Source organism: Thunnus albacares, chromosome 4, assembly GCF_914725855.1.
Source record: "Thunnus albacares chromosome 4, fThuAlb1.1, whole genome shotgun sequence".
NCBI lineage: Eukaryota > Metazoa > Chordata > Actinopteri > Scombriformes > Scombridae > Thunnus > Thunnus albacares.
In genome coordinates, this window is record NC_058109.1 from 13,697,971 (window position 1) to 13,712,800 (window position 14,830).

Here is a 14,830-nt window from a genome sequence, read left to right on the forward strand (position 1 = left end):
AGCTAAAAAGAGAGTGAATATTGGACCTACATTTGTAAAGTGACCAGTAACAAAACCAAACTAGAAAATGCATTTCCTGCAGAAAATGCGTGTGAATGCTGGCAGCTGAAACAAATCACAAAGCATTGCTAAAAATGCTACAGACTTGTTCAGCATCCCCATCTGTAAAATTTTGCTGAATTTAGTTACTATGGAATATTACATGGCAGTTAATGAGTAGTATGGTGGTGTTTCACTAATGGCCATAAGGTGGGGCTATTGGTGCCATGCTTCAATATACCGTGCATATGGAGAACTTGTGTACCATGTAGAAATATGTTAAATTATAGTAGTGTCCCCTGTGGGTGGAAGTATTAAATGTTACAGACTTGTGGAGTGTGGCTGTATGTACAAGGTTCCCAAATTTGGTTGCAATCAAATTTAGCATTAAAGAGTTATGGCCCATTAAGTGCATCAAGCCACACCTTCAAAATTTTACCAACCAATTACAGACAAACAGTAAGTGATACCCAAAAACAAACTCATAAGTTATATTCAGGGTCATCTAAATATGGTATGTACAAAGTTTGGTGAAGACAAGATGAAATATGTGCCAACAGAACCAAAAAAAAATGTGTTTGCCAAAAAATCCAAAGTGGCAGAAAATGTTTCCAGGTACAAATGGGCGTGGCCTATATCATTTTAATCAGCATCATCCAAGGAATCCACTGTGCAAATATTGTTTTGATAGGCCTTATGGTTCATGAGTTATAAGCCAAAATGTAAAACATGTAATAACTAACCACATGGTGGCGCCATTGGTACCATGTTACAATATGTTAAGCATTTCCACATTGGACACAAGTCCATGAAGTATGAATACTTAAGCTGTGGTCATGTTTTACTGTGGTCATGTTTTAATGACCACATGGTGGCGCTATTGGTACCATGTTTTAATATGTCAAGCATTTCCACATGGGACACCTGTTCATGAAGTATGAATACTTTAGTACTTTTAGTTTGTGAGATATCAACTTTCAAACATTGCTCCCATAGACTTTCCATTATGAATTTTAACATTTTAAAAAATTATATAAAATTACTGAGATATGCTAGAAAGAAGAACACCTTTAGAAAAAGTCCTTAACAGCATAAATGTACTTAAAGAGCAGCATATTATTGATTTATTTTGTTTCTGTAGCTGAAAGTATGCAGAAGTAGTTAGCAATCTAAAAATGTACAGAATAAAGATTTATCATATATTCATATATATATATAGTCATGTCATATATATTCAGTGTGCTTGTAAGCATTCACACCAATGAATGCTTATGTTGCTTGCTAAATGTTCACCATAAATTTGTAAAAGATAAAATGTCAATCTTGTGTTTTAAGAAAGCGGGAGGTTCCGGGTCTGAAAAGTGAAGCCAATGCGGAAGTGCATTAAACCTGCATTCTCTCTACTGGCCATCAGGGGGCGACTCCACTGGCTCCAAAAAGAAGTCCAATTGTATGGAAATCTATGAGAAAATGACCCTACTCACTTGATTTATTACCTCAGTAAACACTTTCCCAATGACTGTATGGTATCAATCGCTAGTATCAAGTCATGATGTACATTTTGTAAATTATGGTCCCATATAATTTAAATTTGACGATAAAACAGGGTATGCTTTAGGGCGTGGCTACGTTGTGATTGACAAATTGCTACCACGTGACAACATTGGTTAGGTGACGTAAACATGGCCGTAAGTATAGGTGTAGCCGTATGAGCCGCAGCATGAGCCGTAGCCGTCATTATATCAGTGTGTTTTCAGTTCATGAAAGTTAATTATAACATTTTGGTCACCTAAAAAGTTTTGTGCAGCATTTGGTTGTACTAAAAGACTGCCTACAGAGTCGGACGTTCGGTTTATCTGGTAAGTACATTTTGTTTTAATGGTATTAAGCCCATTTTCACTAGCGAAAATTAACATTAGCATTATCATTATTATTATCACAGCCAACATAGACTGTAAATGCACCGTGCTAACCAAAAGCTACCAGCTAGCGTGTTACCCGCCCGTCCAAATATAGTCTCTACTCATCATTTCTGGCTCCAGAAATCCAACATGGCAACGGCCAAAATGCCAAGCTCAAGGCTTCAAATGTTCAAAACGCGAGTCCACAAACCAATGGGTGATGTCACGGTGGCGACGTCCATTATTTTTATACAGTCTATGGTTTAAGCTTGTTCTTCTGCCTCCAAGTGGCCAGAAAAACAGCTAATGCATCTGTAATGTCGATTTAAATCAAAATCTGGACTTTTAGACTATTTTAAACAGGTATGGTTCTTGTAATTTGAGTTTTTAAGTGAAAGAAGGTTTGAAGAAACACATATTTACATTTTTTTCAATGTAAACGAAGCTGCTATCACTCATCAGCTAGATGTGTAAATAGGCAACAGTTTGCAAGTGCAGTGTGAAGAGAAACATGGACATGGTTGAAGCTTGAAGCCTGACTTTGATTTACTGTTAGCCAACATCTTTGGACTGCAGAAAGAAAATGTAAATCTATCCATCTATCTATCTTTCTGTCTATCTACAATAACTGTTATACAGTCTCGTAAAGTCCTTTTCAAGTCAGTCCTAATGCACTTCATATCCAGCTGCAAGTTTTAATGTCATATCTCATATTCTTTAACGAGCTGTTCCACTGAGCTGCTTCAGACGGCAGATCTAGAATTCATGCGGTCTTTATTTAACAGTCCCAGTTGGGTGTCTGACAGTTTTATTAAGTCCAGACAGATCTGTAGAATGGGCAGCGCAAAGATGATGATGAGATGCTTAAGTCAGCGGGGTGTATGATGGAGACAGTTAGGCCTGCTGCTAGCCATTGTAAAAGGAGCAAGCAAACAGTCCCCTCTTATATGCGTTTACTGCCATGAGGCAGTGTTATCAGTGAGGCGCAGATGCTGTTTGTCACTGTGTAAAGTGTGAGTCTGTGTGTGCATATGCTTTTTAAACGCACGTGCTTTTGCATGTGTGTGCCTGAACAACAAATGGAAGCGGGAGAGTCTAGTAATAACAAACTGTGAGTTGTATATCAGACTATCAAAATAGAGTGTTCACATTTGATCATATCTTCCCTCTTTTTCTCCCCTCCCTCCCCCCTTTTCAACTCTCGCTCCTCTTGTTGCAATGTTACCATGGCAACGGTACGGAGCTCTCAGATTGGCTGTGTCCATCTCTTCCCCTGAACTATGGTTTTGCTCCTGAAATTGCCAATCAGCCTCTCAGATCCGCTGGAGAGGAGGAGGAGATTGAGTGAATATATTTTGATTAACAAAAATGGAAGGGCACTTAGGAGGGAGAGGAAGAGGGAGCAAATTGTCAGAAAATATGATGTTAGTAAAGGAAGAGGCTAAGAGAAAATGTTGCACTAGATATAATAGATTCTGCAATCCGTTCTTTGTGTCAAGGTGTTGGGCTAGAAAGCAAACATTATGACATACAAAGAGAAGAATAGTGATTGTAAACAAGATCTGATAGTCACTGTGACATTTTGATAATTGGGCATTGTGATCTTTGCTTGAATTTCCACAATAACCTTGAATAGTCTGTGAATGTTGGCATCAAACAAATGAAACGAACAGAGAATAGACACAAGATGAGTTGCCTCTTCATGTCCAGGCTGTTCAAAGCTGTTTAAGGACTATACTGGTGTATTTGTGATGTTTTAGTCCACATTACAAATCATGTACTGTACTATCAATAATCTTCCAAAGTAGCTGTATTGTGTTTTCAATTTTTAATGTGTTTTTCACTTCTGTTCACTCCTGTTATTTTTGTGCAGGTGTGTCAGATCAGTCAGCACTTTAAATTGCATTATTGCACAACAATAACACAAATTTGACAATAATAAATGCGAAATTAATGTTTACTGTGATGCAGATTTATTTTCTGTTCACCACTATGAAAAAATGGAAACGTATTACTCTTTAGAAAATTGAAAATAACATTCAGGAATGTAGAGAACACGACTGAAGAGAACATTGGCATAATGAAGAGTATACGTGGTTTGTTGTGAAGTGGCTATGTGCAAAAAGACTGATGTGGCTCCACTATGTTCAATGAAGGTCTGGAGCTCTGCCAATTTACTAAATAAAAATGAAAATATAATTGAATGCTACATAATGTAAAAACACAATTTTGTGTGAGCACAGTCTATCAAATAAATCTGAATCATTTGACAGGTTAAAAAACATGCACTCCAACTCTGCATATAGTCAATTTTCTAATTCACATAAGCTTTATTGGCGTGAATGTCAAAGTTATATAATTGCCAAAGCTAAATTACATATTAATTATGTTTTACACAAGAAAATTAAATAGATAATCACAAGATATTAGTGATTGAGGGTCACTAGTCTAATTGCGAGGGTCTTTTTTTTCAATGGTAATGTTGAGAGGAGAAGTCTGACCTGTAGACGGGTGTGATACATTCCTCTGTACTGTTTTTCTCAATTTAAAAAGTCATATTCTATAGATTCCTTTGAATATTTTCAGCCAGATATTTATTTGTACTGATCTTTTTATGGTGTAAAATGCCCTTTTTTTTAAATTTTCTTTTAGTTTGTTCACTTTCAATTCAAATTTTCCTGATTATATTATTTTAATTTCTAAATATGTAGAGTTATTTGTTGATGGTTGGTTTGTTGAAGTTGTTGAAGTTGATGTTTCCAATGTTTCTTTGAGTAACTACTTTGGTTTTGTTAACATTTATTTTCAAGGGCCAAAGTGTAACAGAATAGTCCTAAAATATCCGAGCCTTGTTCAAGTTCTTCTTTTGTGGGAAACAGCAGAACTAGATCATCAACATACAATAAAGATTTGATTTCAGCACCACACAAAGATAGACCCGGCATTGCAGAACACTGTAATTTCTCTGTCAATCCTTTTAGAGGTTGAACTGAAGAGTTGAAGAGTCTCTCTCTCTCTCTCTCTCTCTCTCTCTCTCTCTCTCTCTCTCTCTCTCTCTTTCTTTCTTCAATAGATGTTCCCGACTTAAGACTAATGACAGGTTTTATATTATAAATGCTTTATAGCCTTATTAAAAATGTTCTGTTGTGATATTCTAAGCTCAGTATTTTAAAAGTTCAAGTAAAAGTTTTTTCAGTTTTTATTTGTCTCTGTTGTGTCAGAACTTATTTTAGTAGACAATGATGAATAGTTTTATTTAAATAGAAGCAAACCTAAATAACTGTCCTGGATACACCCTTATATGACACAGGCCCAGGATGTTCATCTGGTGTTTTTTTCACACTTTGTTACCCCATTAGAGTTTTATCAAGCGAGGATCACTTTCACAAAGTGACCACCTATTAATCAAAATCAATTAGTGCCAGTACTTGGTTGCTGTGTTAACTGTCTCCATCACTTCCTTTGTAAAGCCATCATCACAATCATCAGTATAATAACTGTTATCATCCGTGCTGTGCTGTGAGTCTGTGAAGCCCGTCCTGCGGTGTGATTGAAACATCATGCTGTATACAGATCAGCAGGCTTTTTGCAAAATACAGTGCGTGATCAAAAGATTTTAAAGTACTTACTTGTACTTCAGTTATTTCCCTTTAGACTTCACTGCATTTCAGAGGCAAACATTGTACTTTTTACTCCACTACATTTATCTGACAGCAATAGTTTCTTTGTCATTACAGATATTACAGAAAACTATATGATAAGCGAATGAAATATGCATTATAATCATTCAAACAATGTAATGACATATAAAGTATTGTCCGAATTAGCTCCATCTCCACCAGATACATCATTGAAATGCTGCTTACAGGTTGAGGTATTAGTAATAACAATCCAATACTATAATATATAAATTAATTTCACATTGACAGGGCCCTTTTGTCTGCATTATGAGTACTTTTGTTTTTGATTCTTAGTACATTTTACTGATAATACTTTTAAATGCAGGACTTTTACATGTAATAAAATATTTTCACAATGTGTTATCACACCTTTTATAGGATGTTAAGGATTTGAATATTTCTTCCACCTTACGAAGATATAGATTGTTCAGATTGTTTGCATTTGTGTCTTTTTCACTCAGGGGAATACTGCAGAAAAAATGAGCTGGATGTGTGTCGCATTTACATTACTGGGCTTTGTGGTCCATTTTTGCATTATACTGTGCAGTGTGTATGATTGCAGACAGATGGCAGTAATGTATTGAGGGAGGAGAGGAAAACTGAAGCTTGACAGGCTTTAATGTGCTGTGAGAGACAGTAGGGGTCTCTGTCTTTCCATTCAGAAGCATCACAAAGAGAGCTCTGGTGTTCAGTGAGGGAGAGAGAGAGAGAGAGAGCATTTAAGCTTTGATTGGTCCTGACCTAATTCAGAACAGGACATCCCACAATATTCAATACTCTATTTCTTGTTTTCTCTCTCTCCAGCCGCTATCTTTTTTCCTCCCTCTTAACACAAAAGGACTAGAGAGAGGAAAGAGGGCAAGAGATTAATACTAAAGCATGAGCTGAGCAATTCATATTCCAATTGGAAGAGCATGTTATCTATTTTCTCACACTCATTCATTGTGCTTTTCTTCCTGAGAGGCATTCGAATAAAAGCAGGATTCAACAGGAATCAAACAGGACTTTCAAGGAACTGAACAATGGAGACAACATTTTGTCTAGGTAGAACGTTACAACCTTGCACAGGATCCAAAGGAAACAACATGCACAATCACTTTCACATCAACTCCTCTATAACCATGTCAAATATGTACAGAGGGATGGGGTGAGGCTGAAGCTGAATCCTGTGTCATTGGAAAGTCATTCATCCAAGCTTAATCAATCTAGGTTGTTTGATTCAATTCAAACTGCCTCCCAGGCAGAAGAGGAGAGGGAAAGAAAGGCAGAAAATGAGAGTTGAGCTGAGCTGACTCTTTCTAACTTTGACAAGGCTTCTCTCCATTTCTTGTCTCCTTCATTTCACCCTCTTTTCTTTCCCTCTATCGTTCTCTCAGCCTCCTCCTAGAGGCAGGAATTATAGGTACTCATTTCATTCTGAGGCGTAGCTTGGATTTTTTTTTTCAGTCACCAGTATTTTTTTAATATTGTTATTACTACTGTATGTCTTAAAGACCAGGTTAGGGTTATTAAATATGCCAAAGCGAATTGTATTTTCGCTCAAGTAAGCTCCTTGGAAATATTCCATCAGGGCACCCTTTTATTCTTTCCAAATGTAGTTATGAATTTTAAAGTAGACTTGTATTACTGGAGGAGAGAGGTGTGTGATCAGAATACTGAGCAAAGCCCAGATTGGAATTCCTTGTTCTTGGAGCATTGACTGTGGCTGTCAACAGGGAAGGTAGGAAAAAAAGATATGGGGGGTTAATATTGGCTGCTGGTGATGACAAGCACACTTAAGTTTTTTTTTTCTTTATGTGAGGCAATGGAAATTGGCTACATTGCTTTCAGAGAAGTGTTAGATTAAAATATTGCACAAAAAGTGTGCGTAATATAATAGTTGCTAAGGAAATTATAAAGAAAATGTTTAATTTGTCAAAGCAAAGCTGTGCATTTCCATTGCTTCCCATGCTTTCTAGGGTTAAAATGCTTTTTTTCATCGCAACACCATCATATAGACATTCAAATCCAACACCACCAGCCCCCCCACCCCATCCTGTCTTCATTTTTTGGTATTCATGAGCATATGCTCCTGTGTGAAGTCCCCTGTCAATAAATATGCACAGTCTTAATTGTTCCCTTCGTAATTAGACTACAGTTCTGTTCTTTTTGGCTCAGGTGTATGTTAAAGCTCTTTCTTTTGTCTGCGGTTTGGCACCTCTGATGATTTCCATGACAATCATTTGAGTGAGCGAGGAAGCGAGAAAAGGGGTGAGAGAGGGAGAGAGAGAGGAGGTGAGAAACAGTTGCTGGAATAAAGCCCCATCTCAATCTGAATAGCTTATTAATAGAGCTGGTCCCAGGCAAACAGATGGCAGCTGCCAAAAACAAACACAGAAATCACAGAAATGAAAACCCTAATTCAATTAGGTGGGAAGCATTCCTCACTGCAGCAGTTATTGAGCAGTTTCCATTAATTTGATAATCCATTTTTTAAAAGAAACATATTAAAAAGTGCCTTCCCCAGAATGTTCTCCTGTGTTTATTATCTGAGGCTGACAAGCAGAGAAAGAAAAGGCCAGGAGCTGTACATATGTGGGTGTGAGAAGAAAACAGGATTTAAGTCATTACTGGCTCATGGTTAACAAATGCAATTAAAGTTGCTAATGATTGATTGAATTGCAGTGTTTCTAAAATGAATTTATAGTTCATATTAAAGCAACTGCCCTAGATTAGTGAGTTAGGTTAACATATTAGTATACTACCTTTTCTTACCTCCATAAGAGAAGGAATAGAAAAATCAATCCATTTTAGGAGGTTATGCTGTCATGCTGTGGTCCATTTCTTCAGAATAACATTGTGATGCATCTTTATTTTAAGATTAGCATTGTCCACATTGGGTATTTGGACATAGTAGACAGGAAACTGTAGAACATTTACTTTTTCTTATACAGATACAGTATGATGCATGAAGATCATGCGATATGATCAAAAGCTCCAGAACAGCTAAGGTGAGATTGTTTTGTCAGTTGTTAAACACAAATGCATTGGCCTGGGATGGACAATTTTGGACATCCTCACCTGGCAAGAGGAACTAGCAGTCACTTCCTGGAGCCTCCACCGGTTGCTCAGCAACCTCACAGTGATGACAAGACTCCAGGGCTGAGTCTGAAATCACTCCCTATATATAATGCACTCTATATGCTGTCCACAATTTTATTTGAGTGTATGAATTCTGAGTGTGTAAATGTATCCTCTAAAATATTCCTACAAAGGAAAAGTATGGTGCCCATTGTAAACTGCATCCTGATAACAGTCCCACAATGCAAGGTGATGCATCGTATAGATGTGAAAATTACCATTGTGTGACTCCACAGTTGTCAGTGATGACACAAAATGACAACAATTACTGTAGTACGTGTCCAAAATCTCAACTATTGAGTATGTATTATATAGGGAGTAGTGAATGAGTGAATTAAGGAGGGAGCCCAGGAAGTGACTGTGCCAGCAAAGTCCCCCTGTAAATCTGCAATAGGTTTATGTCATTTTTGCTTTTTATACAGGATAAACAAATGAGGTACAACAAGTTAATTATTTAACCTTTATAGTGCTGGCAGTTGGATTTTGTTGTTGTTGCACAGAGCCAGGCTAGCTTTTTCCACCTGTTTTGTGGTTTTATGCTAAGCTAATCTAACCAGGTGTTGGCAATATCTTCATATTCACAGTGCAGACATCAGAGTGGCAGCAAATTGATCTTCTCATTTGACTCTCAACAAGAAAAGCATATTTCCCAAACTATTCCTTTAACACATCCTGTCTCCTGCTTCAAGTCACTTTTGACAATTTTAATATTTCACAAGACCACAATCTTTAAATGCTTTGACTGCGTACACATTACCATGAAAAACATGAATCATGTCTTAATTAATTTCTAGATAATAATGATAATAACAATAATAATGATAATAATAATACATTTTATTTATAGAGTACTTTTCAAGATACTAAAAGACACTTTACACACCAAGTTAAAAGGATCCTAAACTACAAAAAACACACTAAAAGCATAAGGTAGCACACAACATTAATCACACATAAAAAGCAGTTCTAGTTCATTTCTAGACAGAGTTTCATCTCCAGTAGCATTCAAAATTCTCATAGATAAGGTTAGCTTTTCAATTACCTTGCCAAAAAGCTCTGCAGATTTTCAGTTACAGTTTGTATTTTGGATACTTACCACACTGAAGTGTCTGAAAACTTCTCCAATCTGAGCCAAACTGCACATGAACTCTTGACCTGTCTTGCATTCAGGTGGAGAACTAGCTTCAACAGCTGCTGCCCGTCTCCATGGCAAGACAGCTCATCACTGAAAAAGTTGTTTTGGTACAGCTTCACACTGTACTGACTAGATGCAAGGAATAACTTGGTGACATTGGGGTAAAAGAAAGTTCTAAGTTTTTAACTGAGAACAAACATTTATTTGTAAAACCAACACATTGTCACCATGTTGCCCTCATCAGGGTTTGTGTGGCAGCACCAGGAGCTCTCTGTGAATTATTTAGTCTAAGATGATCCTTTGATTTGATTCCCAAGTTGAAATTCAATCCACATTTTTTCACCTGCTCCGAGCCTTTTAAGCCAATTTCTTTCAAACCAGGGAGACTGATTGAAAACACTCTGGAGTGATATAAAGTATCATTTCATTCAAGAGAGAAAGAAAGGGAGAAAACTCAAGAAAAATAAGGAAAAGATTCTGATGTATTTGATCTTAATGAATGCAGATGCACCTGACAAGAACAAATGTCCCTTGGGAAGAAAGAAAAAGTTTGTCTCACAGACATAAATAGAGAGTGAGAGGTCTTAAAGATGGAGCGATATATTGAATATGAAATATGACAATTCAATCAAGCACAAAGCATTTTGGATTCTGCTGGTACATAAATACTATAATCGGTAAAAGAGAAAAGACAGATTAGCAAAGCAGGTACTGGCCAACTGTTTGTCAGACACAATGGAACTCACAGTCACTAAACAAGACAATCTGGTTTTTCTTTACTTATTGTTCTTCAGTCTTGAGTTAGTGTTCATATTAACAGATCTCGCTGTACAAACACTTTTGTCATGTCTTATTATTGAAAATTACCAAAAATATGGCATTTTTTCATACAGAGAAAAAATGCTATTATCAAAGTTTATCAGAGTCTTGGCTTGTCACTTTCATTTGAAGTTTGTCCCACCTATGGCGTACCTCAAAAAGTGAATGTTGTCATAGTACTTAATTTAAACTCTTGCATTTACATAAGAACAAATGATGTGTATATTAATTTTGACGAGTCTCTTTAAAGGTGTTATATATGATATTCAGCCCCACTAGATGTAGCACTAGAACACCAGCATCTCAGACAAATGCACATGTTGTTGACTCAACAAAGTTGGGAAAAAAGAGAAAGCAGCATCTGAACACATGCTCATGAAACTCAGATCAGACTGTAAAACTAGGCACTGCTGATCAAATATGGATCAAAATTCTGTTACTGCATTGCCTATTTTCTTGCCTCAAATGTTTTCAGAAACATATTTTAGTGTACTGGTTAGTTGTCATATGATAAAGTCTGTGACCTGGCCACCATGTTGAAAACAGATGCAAGGAGGACAGGGAGGGACACACATGCACTAACATGCATGTTCACATGCACTAATATTCATGCATGACTGGAACAGCTATCAAAATAAAGAACAGGGAAGCTGGGATTACAACACACACAGAGGGAGTGTGACTTCATTCTCTGCTCAGGATGACATTACCCCACTATATCATTACATAGCAAATAGTTATTTGCCGCTATATTAAAGGTTCTATATGTAGGATTGTTAGCAATTTATATGTACTAATTGTTTTTATTGCCAATGAGTGAATGGGTTGTAACATAACTTAAAAAATAAGACCTTCCCCGACTTTCTCAGTTGTCTGTAACAGCCTGTGGTCTGATTTGTAAGTGAAGGAGGGTGGGGGGGGTGGGGAGGCTGAGAGATGCTTTGCTGAATTATGAGAAGTGCAAGCGAGGAAAAAGACATCACCTGCAATAGTTGTGCACCATGAGCATGCAAGTGTAAACAACAGCATGTTGACTGCAGCTCATTTAACAGCCACTGGTGTCACTAATGAGAAGGAATTTCTGATTCCTACAAATAGAACCTTTAATGTACTAAATCTCATATGTAGCACCTTCAAATTAACACAGACATAAAGTTTTTCTTGGAATACAGAGGACAAATGAATGACAAATGAACACTTTTTCAGGAGAACCATAAAGGTCAAGGAGCCTGTAACGTTTAGCAGTGGCTATCAGCTAGCATTTCAAACAGTTCAAGTTTTCAGTATTTTGCCCAAGAAGCTTACTAACAATACAGTTGCCAACATTTTTTGAAAATCCATTTGGCTTAAAGACCGTTTATGTACTTACATCAAAATACATCAGAAATGATTTTTGATATTTAGCCTAGTCTCTTTAGTGTTTCTTTACACAACGCAAGTGCTAACTTGTGAATCAGAGGTCAGGCATTTAGTTACAGCTAGCATTCTCACTTTTGTTTTTTAAACTTCACTGATATTCCTTTTTTCGTCCAGATATATCAGGTGGTTTAATAGTTTGGAAAAATAAATTGCATATTAACATTGAGGTCCTGGTTGGATGTTATTTTTATTAGCTCGATAGCATTAGCTAAGCAAACCATCGTACCCAATATGTTTCTATTAAAAATTACACCTATTTGAAACAAATTGTGCTGCCTTGCTCATAATTCCTGGGAGTCCAGGAGTTTGTGCTCTATTGCAGGAAATACTGACAAGTTTTGGAAGACATGAGACACTTGGCACCATAAGCATTCACTATACCTTGCTGACAACTGACATGGATCTCAAGTCTCTGTATTAATTTTTGGCATATCTGAGCCATGTTTGCTCTTTTTTGTATTTTGTCGAAAGAAAGATGTGCTCTACCAATGGATCAGTATCATTTATAGTATACTGCATGGAATAAAACTGATTATTTTCTCTCTACAAAGGAGCTTGAAATGCTTTTTTTTCTGATCATTGTGGTTGTATCTGTTGTTACCAGTGAATGGTTAGAAGAGAGGAACATCTCAGTGTTTTCAATCACTGGGTAAACAAGCAAAAAAATTCTCAAATAATCTTTTAGATTTTCTTTTTTTTTTTACAGCAAGCTGCACATACAGAAAATGTTTATGTTTTTATAAGTAAATCAACCAGTGCTATTCCAAAGTGTATCACAGCAATGATAATGTGAGGGATAAGTCTCTAAAATGTATTGTGATGTTATATTTTACTGTATATTGGCAATGCTTGTTCCACAGCTTGGTTGCTATGGTACTGGTTTTAAGAACATGAACCTTTTTCACCAACCAAATGCTAGAACTGTCTATTATACAACATGCCAACATGTTGCTCTATATTCAGTTGAATCCTTTCCCAATCTCATCTTCAAGCCTATTTAAACAGTGTTACATGCCATGTGCATGACAGAGCTGAATACCTAACTTCCCAAGTAACTATATTGTATTTTCATAACAAGGCTTTAATCCCAAACATCTGGACCAGAACCTTATTACACTAACACAACCATTTCTCTCTAACACTCTCCAACTTGCAATTATTGGGGGATCTAAGGTACAGCATGTGTGGGCGATATAGCTCAAATAGGGCAGCTGCAATGTTTAACAAACATCTGAAATGACTGCATATGGCTGGTCCCATATTTATGGCTCCATTGTGAGGGGATCCAGGGCGTCAAGAGGTCTGACTTTCACAGACGACTGCAGAGGTGATGAGAAAATAGTTTTGTGTGTGGTTCTCAATCTGACTCATCTCCACTTCAAATCAAGACTTAAGAGCTGCTGAGACGAAGAAGTGTGAGGCACTATTATTTTACCTTTTAGTCAGTGAGCGCAGTGGTTTCTCAACATGGATGTGGGCTCCTGCCCCGTATAGCCCACAGCCAAATGAGCGACAGAGAGTCAGACAGAGAGTTATCAAACAAGTCACCATTTGCTTAATGCTCTCAACCACGATTTCCACGTATCCATAAAGATCAAACGTGCAATATCGACTTTTTCACGTCACTATCTCTTCCTAGTTGGGCAAAAGACATATACAGGAAAGGCATATTCAACTCATTAAATATCACACATTCATCTCATTATCTGAAAATGAGATTTTAAAAACTGAACTTTAAGAAAAATGTATGTATGTCTTCATTGTTCCCAGAGATTCTATGAGAGAGCTCAAGAAGGGAAAAAAAGTGAGTAATTTGTGTTTATTTAAAATTCCTTTGTTTTATGTCCTTTTAAACATTCAGTTTAATGTATAGCAGCTGTCCAACAAAGACCCCCTTCAATAATATAACATGGATGTGGCATGAAAATTAGAAAGGCAACATGTTTTTACAACTAAGTAAAGTTTGTAAGTTTTGCTTAGAATTCAGTTTTTATGCTGTAAAGCAAGATTTCTAAAATTGCTTTATTTTTACTGTTATTATAAATAGAGTTAAGTTTAGTCAATGAACACGCATTAACAGCAACATTCGACAATCTGAAAGTGGATGTTGGGCTGGGATATCTCCAGCTGCTGACTTTGTGCATACAAAATATAAATGAGAGGGACAATCCAGTGGGCTGCACAAACTTTAAAAACAAAAGGATTAAAGAAGAAAAAAGTTGCTGTGCTCTGAGATTCTCTTGAACCACAAGGCCACTCCAACAATACTAAAACCAAGAGAACTGTTCAGAAGGCAACTTGCCTTACCATTTACACCACTTGCCCTTTGTTTAAATATGATATATGTTTCTGTGTCAGTCACCTTTTTCAAAGCAGTGTTGTGTTTCTTGAACTTTAAATGTCCTAGATACTATTTTCTAATGATCCTGCAATGTGTGTGAAGCAAAGTAGCCAAATTGATATTGAGACATTCAAATTTGGTTTAACCCAGTCATAGAGAGAAATTCTTCATCACCTGATGTTTCATAATGACTGAGGGGAATCTTATATATAAAAATTGCACCCCCATGTCTAAAAAGTAATGCAACCTCCTTAAAACATGTAATTATTTGTAATATCAAAACAAACAGGAAATGGACTAAATTTGTACCCTGCAGGCAGCCTCTACTGACATAAAATGGTTTATATATATATATCTACAGGTGTGAAACCACAAC